Here is a 17,317-nt window from a genome sequence, read left to right on the forward strand (position 1 = left end):
TATGTATGGCTCCCTGAGCCTTAAATAAAGTACTTGTGTCATAGAGTCATGTTGTGATGCTTCGTTGTATTTGCACATATCGAGCATATTGTGTGTATGATTGAAATGCTTGGTATGTGTGGGATCTGACCATCTAGTTGTTTATCTTTAGTAGCCTCTCTTACCGGGAAATGTCTCCTAGTGTTACCGCTGAGCCATGGTAGCTTGCTACTGCTCTGGAACACTTAGGCTGGCCGGCATGTGTCCTTCTTCGTTCCTGTGTCTGTCCCTTCGGGGAAATGTCACGCTTTGAGTACCGGAGTCTTGTTAGCCCGCTACAGCCCGGTTTACCGGAGTCCTGCTAGCCCAGTGCTACAGCCCGGACCCACTTGCTGATGACCGACACGTTCGAAGCTGGGTCATGGATGCCTGTCCCTGTAAGTCTGTGCCACTTTGGGTTTACGACTAGTCATGTCAGCCCGGGCTCTTTATCATATGGATGCTAGCGACACTATCATATACGTGAGCCAAAAGGCGCAAACGGTCCCGGGAAAAGGTAAGACGACACCCGTGGGGATACCGTGCGTGAGGCCGCAAAGTGATATGAGGTGTTACCAGCTAGATCGATGTGACATCGAGTCGGGGTCCTGACACCCAGCTTTCATGGTTCCGGTTCGAGCCGGACTGGCCACCTTCAAGGGTGGAAAGCAGGCGGAGAGCGTCCCCAACCCTTCCAAAGGAGAGCGGGTATGCTTCGTCCCTTATCTAATAAGGGGACTCGGATTTCCCATACACCCGTTTCTCCGGGGGTTCCTGGAGTTCTACAGACTCCAGCTTCACCACCTCACACCTGCCTCCATTTTGCACATCGCGGGCTTTGTAGCTCTTTGCGAGCTGTTCCTGGGCATCGAGCCCCATTTTGCGCTGTGGAAGAGATTGTTTTGCCCCGTACCCCATTTCTATGAGGGGTCGATATATCAAGTGGGCGGAGCCGAAATATGGCGCATCGCTGGGACCGGATATCTATACGGTACCCGAAGAAGGCGTCCGAAGACTGGCCTTCGGAATGGTTCTACATGGAGGACGCCCCTCTGCCGGATCCAGTTCGGATCGGCCTCCCGGAGTTCAGCAATGCTCCCTTGAAGAAACGCCTGAGTTGGCGCCCGCGGAGCCCTCAACGGGAGGAGGATGGCAGCGTCCATTATCTGATGGGCTGGATTAGGTTACTGGCCCACTCCGGATTGACCATGATTGGAATCATGGCCACGTGCATTATGCGAGGGGTGTAGCCACTCCAATACAGGGGCCACCCTATGTGGGATTTCAACGAGGAAGACGACGCCACCCGTCATGGCCGCAAAGGGCCGAGCTCAACAGCCGATCTAGCAAAGATCCTGTCCGGCTTGTACAAGGGGGAGGAGGAGGAATTTCTCCGCACGAATCCATTGAACGGATTCTCCATGAATAACCCTCCGAGCTGGGTAAGCGGACGTTTATCTACCCGATCCATACTTCCAAAGTCGAGTATTTTACTTTGTGATTTCGACGCAGGAGCTGCGCCGGGACGTGGAGGGCATACGAAGCCTAACTCCACAGCCCGAGGATCCGGAACGATCCCTTGATCCGACCTCCGAAGAGGACCCGGACATAAAGGTGGAGCTGATTGATGGGGTGTTCCACCAACTTAGCATGGACAATGCTCTAGTCGCCATTACGGCTGACTACCCCGGTTTGTTTCCGGCCTCCCAGGTGACTACGACCGAGGTTTTGACACCATCATTTGATCCGTGCTCAATTCTGACCATCCTATACTGATGGTGTATCGTAGGAGGTGCCTTTAAGGCGGGAAGCCGAACCTGCGGCGGCTGACCAGCAAGGGTCAGTTCGGCCCAGCAGGCGGAAGAGGAGTGCGACGCGAATCGAAACGTCGCCGAGCGCTCGCCGGACAGTGTCCGGAGAGGTTACCAGTCAAGCTTCCGCCAGCTATGCTCCATCGCGTGGTCCGGAAGTGGAGGCGAACACAAGGCAAGAGCCGGATGCTCCTCCGATGGAGGATGCCGACAGGTTGTCTGCTACCCGGTCTGAGGTGGAGAGCGCCATGAATCACAGGCGTCGCCGGACAGTTCTTCGTGACGCGTGTTTCTCCCCGGAGGCGTTGAATGCGTTGAATGCCTCCGTGCTGCTCAAGATAGTTTAACCGGAGCTACGAAGCAGTATGTGAAGGACATACGGGTAAGCAATTTTAATAGTTATATATGCTAGTAGCCCCCGAGACGTAAAATAGTTAAAATAACTAATTTAAGGATCATTTATTATGCAGGATCTTACGGAGAAGAATACCTACCTGTCCAAGGAGCTCCAAGAGTGCAAGGCCCAACTTGAGGCCGCAGTAGCCACCACAGGGGGAGCCACAGAGACCCCCGCTGGTAATACATACTTCAAAAAGATAAGTAGTTAACAAAGTGTGGCGCGTGCGTAAATCTGACAATAATATTGCAGAGGGCGCCGGACTAGATCCGGATAAGCAACAGCTACTCCCTCAGCTAAAGGCCGGCGAGAGGGTGCTTAAGAAGGTGCAGCAGGAGAGAAACAAGCTCCAAGATGCCCACACCCAGTTAGGAGAAGAGCTGAAAGGTGTTCGGGCCCAGCTGTGTGGCTCCGTGAAGGAGAATCAGCGGCTTCATCGCGGCATTTATAGTAAGTTCTTGAGCAAATTCCTTTGAAAAGAATAATTTGGCGAGGAAGTCGATTGACAGAAATGTGTCTTTAGTTGTGCTCACAGGTCGCCCTGCAGAGGAAATGCCTGGTTCAACGGGTGACCAATTTCCTGAGCTGGTGCAACTGCTCGAACGTGTTCGGCAGGTGATGAGTGGCGTCGTTCAGGCTTTATGGCCATCCATCTCCCTACCCGAGGGCCTTGGTGGGCTTGCTGAGAAGTTTCAGGGAGCACGGCGACGCCTCCGTCTGTGGAAGATATCGGCCTGCCGTCAGGGTGCCAGGGAGGCCTGGGCCATGGTGAAGACGCGGTACCCGAAGGCTGACCCAAACCACATGGCCGAGGTCGGACCTGCGGGGCCTGATGGGAAGGAGATCCCTATGAGCTTGATGTACGACCAAGTAGAACTGGCCGCAAAATATTCCCAATAGGACTGTAAATTAGACAGCCTGCTAGATGGGATTCAAGAGGAGTACAATCAGTCAGTTTGACGATGTAATTTTGAAATGACATATAGAATGCCTTCTAGCCGGATTGTAGATCCTTTGTCTTTGTGGACCGTTTCGCTTCAACCTCGGGACCCAACAGTCCGGAGTGTGTCCGAATACCCTTACGGTTATAAAAGAACGTGGGCATGCATGGAGACAAGGCGTCGGGGTCATAATTGCTTTATCAGACAAGTGCCCAACTAGCTATGTTATATTACATGGTTAGTAAGAAACATCTTCCAGGGAGAATAGTTCCGTTAAGGGTTCCTTTCCCTGGGAGGCATGCCCTAAAGTGCATGTCCGTACTGCGAAAATAGCAGAAAAAGCATCTAGGGCCAGATAAATAAGTAAGTAATAAATCATCTTTCAAGTCACTGACCGTATATTCTCTTAAGAACGCTAGCTTTCGGCTTCACCCAGTCTGAGGTACACATCCGGCGGACCCGGCACTAACAATCGCAGAGGTGCTCCCTTTACCTCCTAGCCGAACAATCGGGAATGTAGGGGTAAGCACAGGAGCCAGGCAACCCAGCTTGGCCAAAACTTAAGTCATATCGATGCATATAATGGTGGATAAAAGGTACATGCGGAAGTATAACACATGTGTTGGGCATGAAGCCTGTATAAATAAGCTTCTGTTAACGAAGCCCCCAGGTATAATGAGTGCTAGGAGCACATCAAGTGTGTGCGAACAATGCGCACATTAGCCTATCAAAGGTATTGAAAAAAAGTGGGAAAAAGGAGGGGGACAAGAGACAGTGAAAATGTAAAAAGGTGGACGGAGGAGTGAGACGAACTCTGAGTCCGGCGTTAGGCGTAGAATCTTCGGAGACGGGCTGCGTTCCATGGGTTCGGCTCGAGTCGGTTTTCGGATGCGTTGCGTAGACGGTATGCTCCGCCGGTTAGGACTTGGTCGATGATGAAGGGACCTTCCCACTTGGTCTTAAGTTTGTCCTTTTTCTTGTCTGGCAGGCGTAGAACAAGTTCGCCAACATTGTAAGCTTTGGCCCGTAGTCTTCTGCTTTGATATCTTCAAGCCTGCTGTTGGTAAAATGCGGAACGAGCTTTTGCCACGTCCCTCTCCTCCTCTAAGGTGTCCAAACTGTCCTGCCGATCCAGCTCAGCTTCTCTTTCTTCGTACATGCCCACGCGAGGTGAGTCATGAATTATATCGCAGGGCAGAACTGCCTCTGCGCCGTACACCATAAAAAATGGTGTGAATCCGGTAGTTCGGTTTGGTGTGGTCCGCAGCCCCCAGAGTACGGAGTCGATCTCCTCTACCCAGTGCATGTTAGATTCCTTGAGGGACCGCACTAGTCTGGGTTTTATGCGGCTTATGATTAGACCATTTGCTCGCTCGACTTGGCCGTTAGTTTGGGGATGATAGACTGATGCGTAGTCGAGCTTGATGCCCATATTTTTGCACCAGAGTTTGACCTTGTCGGCCGTGAAATTCGTGCCGTTATCAGTGATGATGCTATGGGGGATGCCAAAACGGTGTACTACTCTGGATATAAAATATATCACAGGTCCGGATTCTGCCGTTTTGATCAGCTTGGCTTCAATCCATTTGGCGAATTTGTCCACCATGACCAATAAGTATTTGTGCTTGTGGGTTCCCCCTTTAAGGGGTCCAACCATGTCAAGCCCCCAGACCGCGAACGGCCAGTGATGGGTATAGTTTTGAGGGCGGTGGGTGGCATGTGGCTTTGATTAGCGAAGAGCTGGCAACCAACGCATCGTTGGACTAAGTCCTGAGCATCTGCCCGGGTTGTCGGCCAATAAAATCCTGTACGGAAGGCCTTGCCTACAAGGGCCCGGGCTGCAGCGTGGTGCCCACCGAGTCCGGCATGAATTTCAGCCCGGAGATTACGCCCTTCCTCTTCGGAGATACACCTTTGAAGGACTCCGGTTGTGCTTTTCTTATAAAGTTCTCCCTCATGGACCTTGTAGGCTTTAAATCGCCGAACTATGCAGCGGGCCTCATTTTGGTCTTCGGGAAGTTCCTGCCTAATTAAGTAGGCTAGGAATGGTTCCGTCCACAGAGCAATTACTGCCATTATTTCGTGGGCTGAAGGTGTTATTTCATTTGCTGAGCCGCCGATTCTGTCAGAATTGTCTGGGGTAGGTGCGGCAGCTGGCTCCGGATTGTTATTTCCAGACTCCTCTTCCCATAATACGGATGGCCTAAAGAGCCGTTCCAGGAAGATGTTTGGAGGGACGGCGTTGCGTTTTGCGCCGTTGCGTGCTAACACGTCTGCTGCCTGGTTATTATCCCGGGCTACATGGTGGAATTCGAGTCCTTCGAACCGAGCTGTCATTTTAAGGACGGCGTTACAGTAAGCTGCCATTTTCGGATCTTTGGCGTCAAAGTCTCCATTTACTTGGGATATTGCGAGGTTTGAATCCCTGCGCACCTCTAGGAGTTGAATGCCCATGGAGATTGCCAACCGGAGGCCGTGTAGGCGGGCCTCGTATTCGGCTGCGTTGTTGGAGTCCATGTACATTATTTGAAGTACATATTGGACTGTGTCTCCAGTTGGGGACGTCAAGACGACGCCAGCCCCCAAGCCAGCCAACATTTTGGATCCGTCGAAATGCATGATCCAATTGGAGTACGCGCCGTACTCTTTAGGGAGTTCGGCTTCGGTCCATTCGGCGACGAAGTCAGCCAGAACTTGCGATTTTATCGCTCGCCGTGGTTTGTAGGTTATGTCAAATGGTAAGAGCTCAATGGCCCATTTTGCAATCCTGCCCGTTGCGTCGCGGTTGTTTATAATATCGTTGAGAGGTACTTCGGAGGCCACCGTTATGGAACACTCTTGAAAGTAGTGTCGCAGCTTCCGGGATGCCATGAACACCGCATACTCTATCGGGACTTGCATGGAGTTAATAAAGTGGATACCTAGTACACTGGTTTTTGAAGAGGGAATCTGTGCCCTTCTGTTTCTCGTTCGACGACGAGTATTGCTCTGACAGCCTGATGTGTTGCTGCGATATATAATAACATAGGTTCGCCCAGGTTGGGCGCGGCCAGGACCAGATTTTTTGCTAGTATGGCCTTGATTTCTTCGAGTCCGGCCGTGGCGGCATCCGTCCATACGAAGTGTTCGGTGTGCCGGAGGAGGCGATAGAGGGGCAGAGCCTTTTCTCCCAGACGGGAGATGAAGCGGCTTAGAGCCGCTACGCACCCCGTTAGTTTTTGTATTTGCTTGAGGTCTTTTGGGATATCCAATTGTGACAGAGCTCGGATCTTGGCTGGGTTTGCTTCAATTCCTCTACCGGATACAATGAAGCCCAAAAGCATTCTGGCTGGTACTCCGAAGACACATTTTTCTGGGTTGAGCTTCATGTCATATGCTCGGAGGTTGTCAAATGTCACCCTCAAGTCGTCTACTAGGGTTTCGACGTGTTTGGTCTTGACGACCACATCGTCTACGTATGCATCTACTGTTTTGCCTATCTGGGTAGCCAGACATGTCTGAATCATGCACTGATATGTTGCGCCGGTGTTTTTGAGTCCGAAGGGCATTGTGTTGAAGCAGAATGGCCCATATGGAGTAATGAATGCCGTTGCGGCCTGGTCATTTTCCGCCATCTTGATTTGATGGTATCCGGAGTAATCATCGAGGAAGCACAATGAATCGTGCCCTGCGGTAGCATCGATGATTCAGTCGATGCGAGGGAGAGGGAAAGGGTCCTTTGGACAGGCCTTGTTAAGGTCTTTGAAATCGACGCAGAGGCGCCAGGATTTGTCCTTTTTTGGTACCATTACTAGGTTGGCTAGCCAGTCTGGATGTTTGATATCTTTGATGAATCCGGATTCTAAGAGCTTGGCTAGCTCCTCTCCCATTGCCTGTCTTTTGGGTTCGGAAAATCGCCGAAGAGCTTGTTTGACTGTCTTGAATCCTTTTAGGATATTTGGGCTGTGCTTTGCCAGCTTGCGTGGGATTCCTGGCATGTCTGAAGGGTGCCAGGAAAAAATGTCCCAGTTTTCCCGAAGGAATTCTCGTAGTGCGTCTTCTACATCAGGATTTAATTGTGTCCCAATGGATGCCATCTTTGTGGGGTCCGTTGGATGGACCTAAAATTTGACTATTTCGTCTGCTGGTTTGAAAGAGGTGGACTTGGACCTCTTGTCGAGTATCACGTCGTCCCTATCCACCGTTGAGCGCAGCGCAGTTAGTTCCTCTGCCGCTAGGGCTATGGATAATGCCTCTAGGGCCAGTGCGGCTGTCTTATTTTCAGCGCGTAGTGCTATATCTCGATCACTGGCGAGAGTGATTATTCCATTGGGTCCTGGCATTTTGAGCTTCATGTACCCGTAATGGGGTATAGTTTGGAAGATTGTGAATGCCTCTCGCCCTAACAAAGCGTGATATCGGCTGCCGAATGGGGCCACTTGGAATGTGACCTCTTCAGACCTGTAATTGTCCGGCGAGCCGAACACTACATCTAGTGTTATTTTTCCTGTGCAGCGTACTTCTCGACTAGGGATTATTCCCCTGAAGGTTGTGCTGCTCCGCTTGATGCGACTCCACTCAATTAGCATTTTTTGAAGAGTTTGTTCGTAGATGAGGTTTAATCCGCTGCCGCCATCCATGAGTACCTTGGTAAGACGAAAGCAGTCCACTATCGGACTAAGGACCAATGCGGCTGGTGCTCTAGCTGTTCGAAATTTAGGTTCGTCGCTGGCATTGAAGGTGATAGCCGTGTCACTCCATGGATTTGTTGTTGCTCCTTGGCAGACTTCGGCGAGGCTGCGGATTGTATGCTTCCGCATGTTATTTGACGCAAAAGTCTCGAAGACTGTTAATACCGTACTGGTGCTGCTGGGCTGGTTGCCCGGGGCTAAAAAGCCTTCGCCACTTTTGGCCAGCTGCCGTAATATCTGGCATGCTCGAAGGCTATGTGTTGGAGTGGCGCCCACCGTACTGTGGATTTTGCAGGGTCCGTTGAGCCATCCCTCCAGTACGGTTCCGTACCCTTTAGGGGGTTTTTGCCTTTTGGTTTTTAACCCAGGTGCTTGAGTATGACGCACCCTTTTATTTCGGACTGGGTTGTATTCAGGGCCGGATTGTCCCAAAACCTAGTTTCGGTTTTCCAGGCACTCTCCATCGCGCAGTATTTTTGTATGATGGTCGCTAGGTCGACGACTGATGGCGTTTATGATTCCCTTGTCCGTGCTATTGTTGCAGAAGATTGAAATCGCACTTTCTTCACGGCAGTCCTTGATCCTCTTCATAACCAGGAGGAATCTGGCCCAGTAATGATGTACTGTTTCATCGGGCTCTTGCCGTATTTGGGATAGATCACTTATGTTTGTGTGGGCGGGTGGAATCAAGTTCGGAACCCCACCAGGTCTGAGGCTTAAAGGCCAAGAAGCTTCCGGATTCGGAAGCTTGGTTTGCTGGACGCTTTCGAACAAATCTGGTCCGATGCCTGACTTTAGGTTCAGTATTTGATTAGCGTCCGTCCCTCCGCGGGAATCCGGCATGGAGGGATCGGGAATCCGGACATAGTTGGTTTTTAACGTAGAAGAAGAATCGCCGCATTGTTCCTCTACCACAACAACGTGGTGGGTAACCTGGGGAGAGTTAATTTCTCTCAGATCGGTTTTAAGCCCAATCTGATCGTAGTCGGTAGCAACTCCCAGGGCGGCGATGCAATCCAAGAGCTCATTTACGGAGGAGAGCTCAATCGGATCTAGCTGCTCGGCGAATTCTGAGCTGACGTGAAGATCGTGTTTAATGACCTGAGAGGTCATTGTCGGAGCGGTGGCCGAACAGGCGGTCATAAGAAAACCGCCTAGCCGGATAGTTTGGCTAGCGGCCAAAGCTCCCTTGACGACGGTGCCGTCTTTAAAGACAGGAAAAGGCATCCTTCCTGATGGTGATGGCACAGAGGAACTCTCAATGAAAGCACCAATGTCGGTGTCAAAACTGGCGGATCTTGGGTAGGGGGTCCCGAACTGTGCGTCTAGGCGGATGGTAACAGGAGACGAGGGACACGATGTTTTACCCAGGTTCGGGCCCTCTTGATGGAGGTAAAACCCTACGTCCTGCTTGATTAATATTGATGATGTGTGTTACAAGAGTCAATCTACCACGAGATCAAGGAGGCTAAACCCTAGAAGCTAGCCTATGGTATGATTGTTGTTCGTCCTATGGACTAAAGCCATCCGGTTTATATAGACACCGGAGAGGGCTAGGGTTACACAAAGTGGGTTACAATGGTAGGAGATCTTCATATCCGTATCGCCAAGCTTGCCTTCCACGCCAAGGAAAGTCCCATCCGGACACGGGACGAACTCTTCAATCTTCTATCTTCATAGTCTTGTAGTCCGGCCGATGATGATAGTTCGGCTATCCGGACACCCCCTAGTCCGGGACTCCCTCATGACCCATTCCGACCCAGTCTGTTGCCTCCCAATGAACAGGACGCATTCCGACCAAGTCACTTGGCTCATGGCGAACACGACGTTGTTTCCTCCGTTCCGACCCAGCCGGTTAGCTAAAGATGAATAGGACAACGCTGCTGATGTCCATTGCCTCTCCATATACATGAGCCCTGGCCGTCCATATGCGCGAGTACGTGTTTCGAGACCCCGCTCATATGTAAGTACGTGGACGTATTTTTTGGCGTGTGGCAGTATGTACGTGTACCTGGTTTAGATGGGACAACCTAAATTTCTACGTGGGGGGCTATACTATGACATGTGCTTCTACTTACTCGGCCACTATTCATTGTTGCAGAGCGACCGATCGACCAGTATTTGCGTACACGTTCATGACAAGACAGACAACGCTACATACGCTTTGACTGGGTGGGTCCCAGCTATCAGGGAGTATAAGGACGTACTTCCTTGCGTGTGAAGATATAGCTGCTAGGTACCAGCTGTTAGGGGGAATCATTTTTTTGCCCATAATAAGGACGCACTTCCTTGCGTGCGAAGATGTAGCTGGTGGGTCCGAGCTGTCAGGGGGAGAAAACATTATTTTTCATGGTAAAAAGGATGCAGTTGCATGCATGCGTCCATGGGCGTGGTGCATCCCCACTGTGAGCCTCTCACGTACAGTCATCTTCTGATGACTCTCGTTTGTTGACCATTTTGACCACACCATGCGGAGTGCACCAAGGCCGGTGGATGACAGCGAGGCCCCAGACTAGAACGACCCAGAGATGGGGAAGACACGGCCGTGGAGTCGCAGATGGAGAGGAGTGGGAAACTTGACTAGTTCGGGTGCAGGGCAACAATGCCGCCCACGGGAGACAGGAGCTAGAACAGAGGTTGAAGAAGCAGCAGGACCGGCCACAGGAGGCGGTACCGCCGGCGGTGGCTTGGCCGGCTGGCATGAATATCCGTGATTGAAGAAGCACCACAGCCGTTAGATAGACATCCAACGGCCACTGCTAAAAGAATCGTGTGTTGACTATAAGTTTTTGTGAGGGATGTGTGTTGACTATATGTGGACAAAGCCTTTCGTACACGTCAAATTAGTACGCCCACAAGTGACCATCACATCTGTGGCAGAGAACATATAGCCTATTTGTAATTTGTATTTTTAATTATAATGGAATTTACTCAGTCCATTTACTATTTGTTAAAATTATAGCCCATTTTTAGCCAGGACTTTGTTAATAATTTCAGCCAACCGCTCAAAAAAAATCAACAAAATTTCCAACATTTTGATGGGATCGGAAATATTTTTTAGCCCGAAATTTAGACTCAGATTAAGTAAAATTACAAAATAAATTTGTATTAGGTAAAAATCCAACGAAATTTTGTGCGCGCAACAAGTATGGAAATTAAAAAAATTACCTTTTTTGAGAAGAATAAAAAATATACCTGTTCGTTTCATTTTTTATATTTACAACCAATTTTTTTAATTACAGCCGATTTATTATTTCTTAAAGCGCATTTTCTTGGCAAGTCTAATGCGGCCCGGAGAATAACAGATTGACCTAGGTTGGGTATTCCGCAAAAAAGAATAGCTAGGCTGGCCATTTTCATGTAATTATTAATATCTTGGCTCGATATTTGGTCGACATAAAATAATAGCCTGGTCTAGACGGGCCACAGCCCGCCCAGTTGATACCCTGCTCCTCTGAACAACAACAAAAACATCACTCAAGAAAAACTCTGCTCACAACTCAAAAACAGAAATACTTCGCGACATGCTGGGTCCCAGCTGTCGGCCGCTCCTTGTGCAATTTTCTCGTTTATTGACTTATAGGTTGACAATGGTGTGGGACCGTGATGTCAGGAAACCAGGAGGAAGCAAAAACCTTATAGTTGTATATACTAATAAGGAGGCACTTGTGTACGTGCGGCTATTGCGTTGGTGGGATCCACTGTCATCCTCTCCAATTAAAGTCATCTCCTGATTCCTCTTGTTCGTTGACCATGTTGACAATGCGAGACGGCAGCGTCACGGCGAGCGCAACAACTCGAAGGACGATGAAGAGGGCCTAGCGGGCCCTACGGATGGTCTAATACAACGCCTACTGCTCATTCAGGAAGCCAAGATCATAGGGACACATGTCTGCGACGGCATTGTCGTTCCCTTGTTCGCCGGTGATTCATCCTTCCGCGAGCTGATGCTCATTGAGGAGACAGAGGTTGCAGCACAAGTCCTATGCTTGTAGCTCTTACGCCATTAGGGCATCGAAGTGCGGCCGCTCCTGCTCTATGGTGAACATGGCATGAACCGGCTTGGGCGATGCTGGCGGCTCCCGGTTGGAAGCCACATCCATCGTCTGATTGCCGTCGCTCAGCTTTGTGAGCTCCCTCGTGAGCCAGCATATCCGGCTGCTGGACGCCTGGACTGCTGCCAAGCACGAGCCTGACAGCCCTGGCCTACCCAGACCGCCTCCGGTGCCACTTCCTGAAACTGTCAGCGCCACCAGTGCCACTTCCTAGTACACACGATTGCTCTGCGTTCAAACGACACAAGTGTCGTCAGTCCATCCATATGCCACCCACATTAATGATACGCGGTTGCCGCGGCAGCTACTTCGGCGCCACCCATCCGTTCCTCTGCTGCCCACCATTGCTATATAAATTGATGCGCCAGCCATAGCCGCAATCATCCGCCTCCGTTCCCTTTCCCCTGTCCACATCACCATTGCCCACCATAGCTTCCTCGCGCTCCAGCGCTCTTCGAGATGGGCGGATGACAGACAGAAGGAGATGGAAGCCATTGCTGCCGATTGGCTAGCCGGCAGGCAGCCGGAGGATGACGACGTCCCAATGGAGATCGTGGTAGTCGACGATCCGGCGCCAACCCCCTCCTCCGCGCTATCCTCGCCGCTGCATTGCACCACGACCATCGGTGAGGCCCGTGCCCAATACATGGACACGGTGAGGCAGAAGCGTGAGGAGCAGTTCCGAGAGGCGCAGGACGACGCCGCCTACAACCACCATCTCTTCCAGGAGCACATGCAGGCGAGGAGCAGATCACCATGGAGAGGGCAGAGCAGGAGGCGCTGCTCGAGTCGTACCGCTCCTCCCATGAGAGCCGCCTCGCGCGCTGGCTGTACCGCATGCGGGTGGCATAGGCTGCGGCCACATACAAAGAGGACGATGAAGCGGGCGATGCGCTGTTTGGTGAAACTAATGACGAGGCGGAGGACAATGCCGGCTCCGCCAAGGCCCCGCCTCGCCGACATCGAGGCGGAGGACTTCGCCGGCTTCGCCAAGGCCCTGCTCCGCCGAGGCCCCGCCCCACCAACAACAAGGCAGAGGACATCGCCGGCTCTACCGAGGCCCCGCCCCACTGGCACCGAGGCGGAGGACTTCGCCGGCTTCGGCGAGGCCCTTCTCCACCGAGGCTCCGCTGAGGCCCCGCCCTGCCAGCAATGAGGGGGAGGACTTCCTCTGCTCCAATGAGGCACCTTCCCACCGGAAATGAGACAAAGGACATCACCAGATCCGTCGTAGCCCCGCTCCGCTGGCAACAAGGCCCTGCCACACAAAAAACGAGGAAGAGTAGAACACGGTAGGTCACCGCCGCTCGGGTCCAAGTAAGGCCACCGCTGCTACCCTCCGGTTGAAGCCAAGCTGGGATGGTTTAGCATTGACGGCCGATTAGCTTCTTGGTGGCGGCATGGAGTCGGAGAGGTGTGCTGGGAAATAAGCTTGTGTTCGGCTCAGCTGGCCGGCACGGTAAATGGGTGCCGGAGATCATAGATTAGGTTAATTAATTATCCAGTGTACCCCTTTTTACTTGAAGATTGTATGAAATGTAATGTAATCTGGCCGTGTATGAATGAATTTAGTTTGATTAGTTCAAATTCTTGTATCACTGGCATTGGATGAACATGCAAAACAATATGTACTAGCATTATTCCTTGGGTGATCACCTCATTTGCAGCAGTTTCACACGTACTCCCTTCGGTCCTTTTTAGTCTGCATATATGTTTTGTATGAAGTCAAGGTATCTCTACTTTGACCAATCCTATGGAAAAAAGTATCAACATTCACAATGTAAAATCGACTTGAAACAAATCTAATATGAAATGTAAAAAGGAACAAAGGGAGTACAAAAAGTTTGAGCAACTTCTTAGCATTCCTGTACATTGTAATGAAACATATAGGCCTGGCAATTCATAGAGCATTCAAAACAATTGATGATTATGCATCTCAGTGACTCACATGTCAAAGCCAATATTTACTTCACAACTAAAGAATATAGAAAAATCAATTGATGTTGTTGACAACAAAGGACATCCCATTCGAAAATATCAAACACATGTCTTCTCGCTAGCATCAATGAGAAAAATTTGACAAGGTTTTGGTATTCCAAAATGTCAAATGTGTGTTTTTTTGCGTGCATCAATGAGCAAACATTGATAAGGTTTTCCCATTCCAAAATATCAAATGCCTACGATTGTGGAATGGGCAGGGTTTGCCATCAGTTCGGACATTGACATGGCACCTCGTGCTAAATAAACTAGTTGTTCTTTTTGTGCAGTTCCACAAAAATCAACCAAATTCGCGCGTAGGTTGTATGATTTCTCCTTTGTTTGTTGCAACACTTTGAACATATCGGCACCTCCTTTCTTATGGTGGAAATGAATGTTTGATAATATTTTATGTATTCGTGAACATTTTGTGCAGTTCCCATTGAGATCAAGCTGAGCACCGCTATTTGCATAAATACAAAAAAGTGACTAGTTTAAAGCAAATTGTACTATTAATTGACAGTTTAAACAAGCAACCTACATGATCCATGCAGAGCACACATTTAAAAAATGGAACTCACTAGAAGGAATCCTAAAACAACATTGTATTGGCCATCACCGCAACAAAGGTCGAGATCCGTCAATGCTTGTGAGCTGAAGTTACTTTGTTCTTGTGGGTAATAAAACCATCCCTCAACTGCTCCCTTATGATAAGAAGAGAGGCTTGGCTTCTTAATCGGAACTAGGCACTTCACGTTCTCCATATTCTTCTTCAGAGGTGGATGATCCTGTTGTGCAATGCTTGAAAAAAAGGAAAGGAATTATTTAAAACAGCACATATGAAGCACTTCATGACAATAGCTAAGTAGTAGCACAACAACAATAGAGGTGACAAAGCTGAATCATATGGATGAAATCTGTGCACTACTAGGAAAACAGCTATAGATGAAATGGACACTAATGGCGCACCACATGTGTGGTGCGCCATTAGTATATAGCAATGGCGCACCACATACAGGTGCGCCATTAGTAATATATTACTAATGGCGCACCTGGTGTGTGGTGCGCCATTAGTAGTTTTGAAAAAAAAATAAAAAAAATTATTACTAATGGCGCACCGTGGGGTGGTGCGCCATTACTAGTTGACATAGTAATGGCGCACCACACCCACCGTGCACCATTAGTTGTTTTGAATAAAAAATTGAAAAAATTAAAAAAAAATTGTTAGTAATGGCGCACGTGTGGACAGTGCGCCATTACTAGTTTTAATGGCGCACTATCCACTAGTGCGCAATTACTAAGTTTTTTTCAAAAAAAAATCATTTTTTTTTATTTTTTTCAAAACTAGTAATTGCGCACCGTGGGTTTGGTGCGCCATTACTAGTTTAATTAGTAATGGCACACCACCCCGTGGTGCACCATTACTAACTTGGCCCAAAAGTTCCACCAAATGCACCCCCCACTGTGGACCGCCTTTTCAGTTTTGAAAAAAATAAAAGAAAATGATGGAAATGTCAAAAAACAAAAGAAAATAAGTTTCCCATGTGATATGTGGTATAGTTGTTGGGAAAATTTACAAATATGAATTTTGACTTTATTTGCAAAATCTCTCTGGAAATTTGTAAAATGGGCATAACTTTTGCATACGAACTCGGATTAAAAAGTTTTTTATATGAAAAATCATCTACTTGAAAAGTTACATCCGAATTTAACCAGGGGAACCATGTTAAACATTTTCAAAATCCCCAAAAACCTAACAGAAAAAAAGTTACGGGGCTTTCAAGATCTAGAGGCAAAAAAATTCAAACTTACTAGTGGCGCACCGTTTGCTAGGTGCGCCACTAGTAACAGAAAAAAAATGGTTTTGAATTTTTTTTATTTTTTTTTCAAAAAATGATACCTAATATGAACGGGAAATTTGAAATATTTTTCAAAATTTCATCATAGTCATGAACATGAACAAAGTCCTAGACATCAACAAGGTATAATAGGATTGATATGCTAGATATATCAACAAGTGCCTGTGAAGTTAGGTGTTGTTGGGGTTGGATAGAACTCTGAAGTTAAACATGCTTGGGCTGGAGTAGTGTGAGGATGGGTGACCTTTCGGCAAATTTGACCACGGAGTGCAATTTGACCTGAGATTAAGCATATTGACCCGAGATTATGCCATAGTGACCTGAGATTAAGAAAAAAATTCTAAAAAATAAATTTTAAAAAAATTTGTTACTAATGGCGCACTTCTATGTGGTGCGCCATTAGTATACCAGATACTAATGGCGCACCGCAGGTGTGCCATTAGAAAAAAATCTAATGGCGTGGTTCTAGTGGAGCACCTGTAGTGCGCCATTAGTACCGAAAACAAGTGCGCCACTAGCAGCCCTTTTTCTAGTAGTGTTGGGCCGATACCAGCCTTTGTTAGGAGGCTTATTGTGTAGAGCATACAGATGAAACACTTCTCCGGAACCATCTGTTGTTATCTACTTTGGTTGCAATGCTTACTATATATTCGTCGATTAGTTTAATGTTTCCAACATCTTCTTGTGGAGTTCCACTAAAATAAATGTGATCTTCTAAGAAGATCCCTGTTTGCACAAGTAGAGGTAATTATATACTACATTAAGAGTGGCATCAAATCAGTGGCAAAACAATTGATCGTTCTAGCCATAGCAATAGATTAAGTTGCAAAACTAGATCATTACTTGTGTCATCACAGTTCGAGTGCTTCATTATAGCACCAAGAGTTGATTTTTCTTTTTCTTCAGATTGTTCTTCCCCTTCATCACTTGGTTCAATAATAGACAAGCTTCGCCTTCAATGTAAGATTTGGCATGTCAATTAGGGAGAACAAGTATATCACTAATCAATGACATTAATTTTCTGATGACAGTAGCAAAATACAAGCCGACAGTTGTGAAATATCATTATCTTACCTCAATGGGATATTACGGTGCACATACAGATTGTATGTCTTGTCTCCATTTGTGCCTTTCACTAAAATCAAGTAACATTATCGTATAAGTAGCACAACATATGAAAGCACACTGCACAATCATGTGAAAGAAGGCTAGGACTGACCTCTCATGACGCGGAATTCAAACAACTCACAAGAAGAAGATCTAATTTTTTTTGCCAACAAGGATAGGAAGTCAGGTCTCCTCTGGTGCAGTTCCACTAAGATCAAGCAACAAGCAATGTTGTCCGTGTGACATTTTGGTTAAACTACACAAAACACTCTTAAAACAAAAGTGTTTTGTGCAGTGCAACAAAAGGTCGCAATAGCAACGAGGTGAAGTAGATAACCCTGTTTACATAGAGGTGCAAAGGAAACAAGTACTAATCAATAACGTTGGATTACACAGAAGCCCGCAAAAACAAGCATATAACTTATCTAACTGGGAAAGAAATCAAGACAGTAGCATTTCTCAAATAGTGGCACTGATTCATA

The sequence above is a fragment of the Triticum aestivum genome, chromosome 3B (genome assembly GCF_018294505.1).
Source record: "Triticum aestivum cultivar Chinese Spring chromosome 3B, IWGSC CS RefSeq v2.1, whole genome shotgun sequence".
Lineage (NCBI taxonomy): Eukaryota > Viridiplantae > Streptophyta > Magnoliopsida > Poales > Poaceae > Triticum > Triticum aestivum.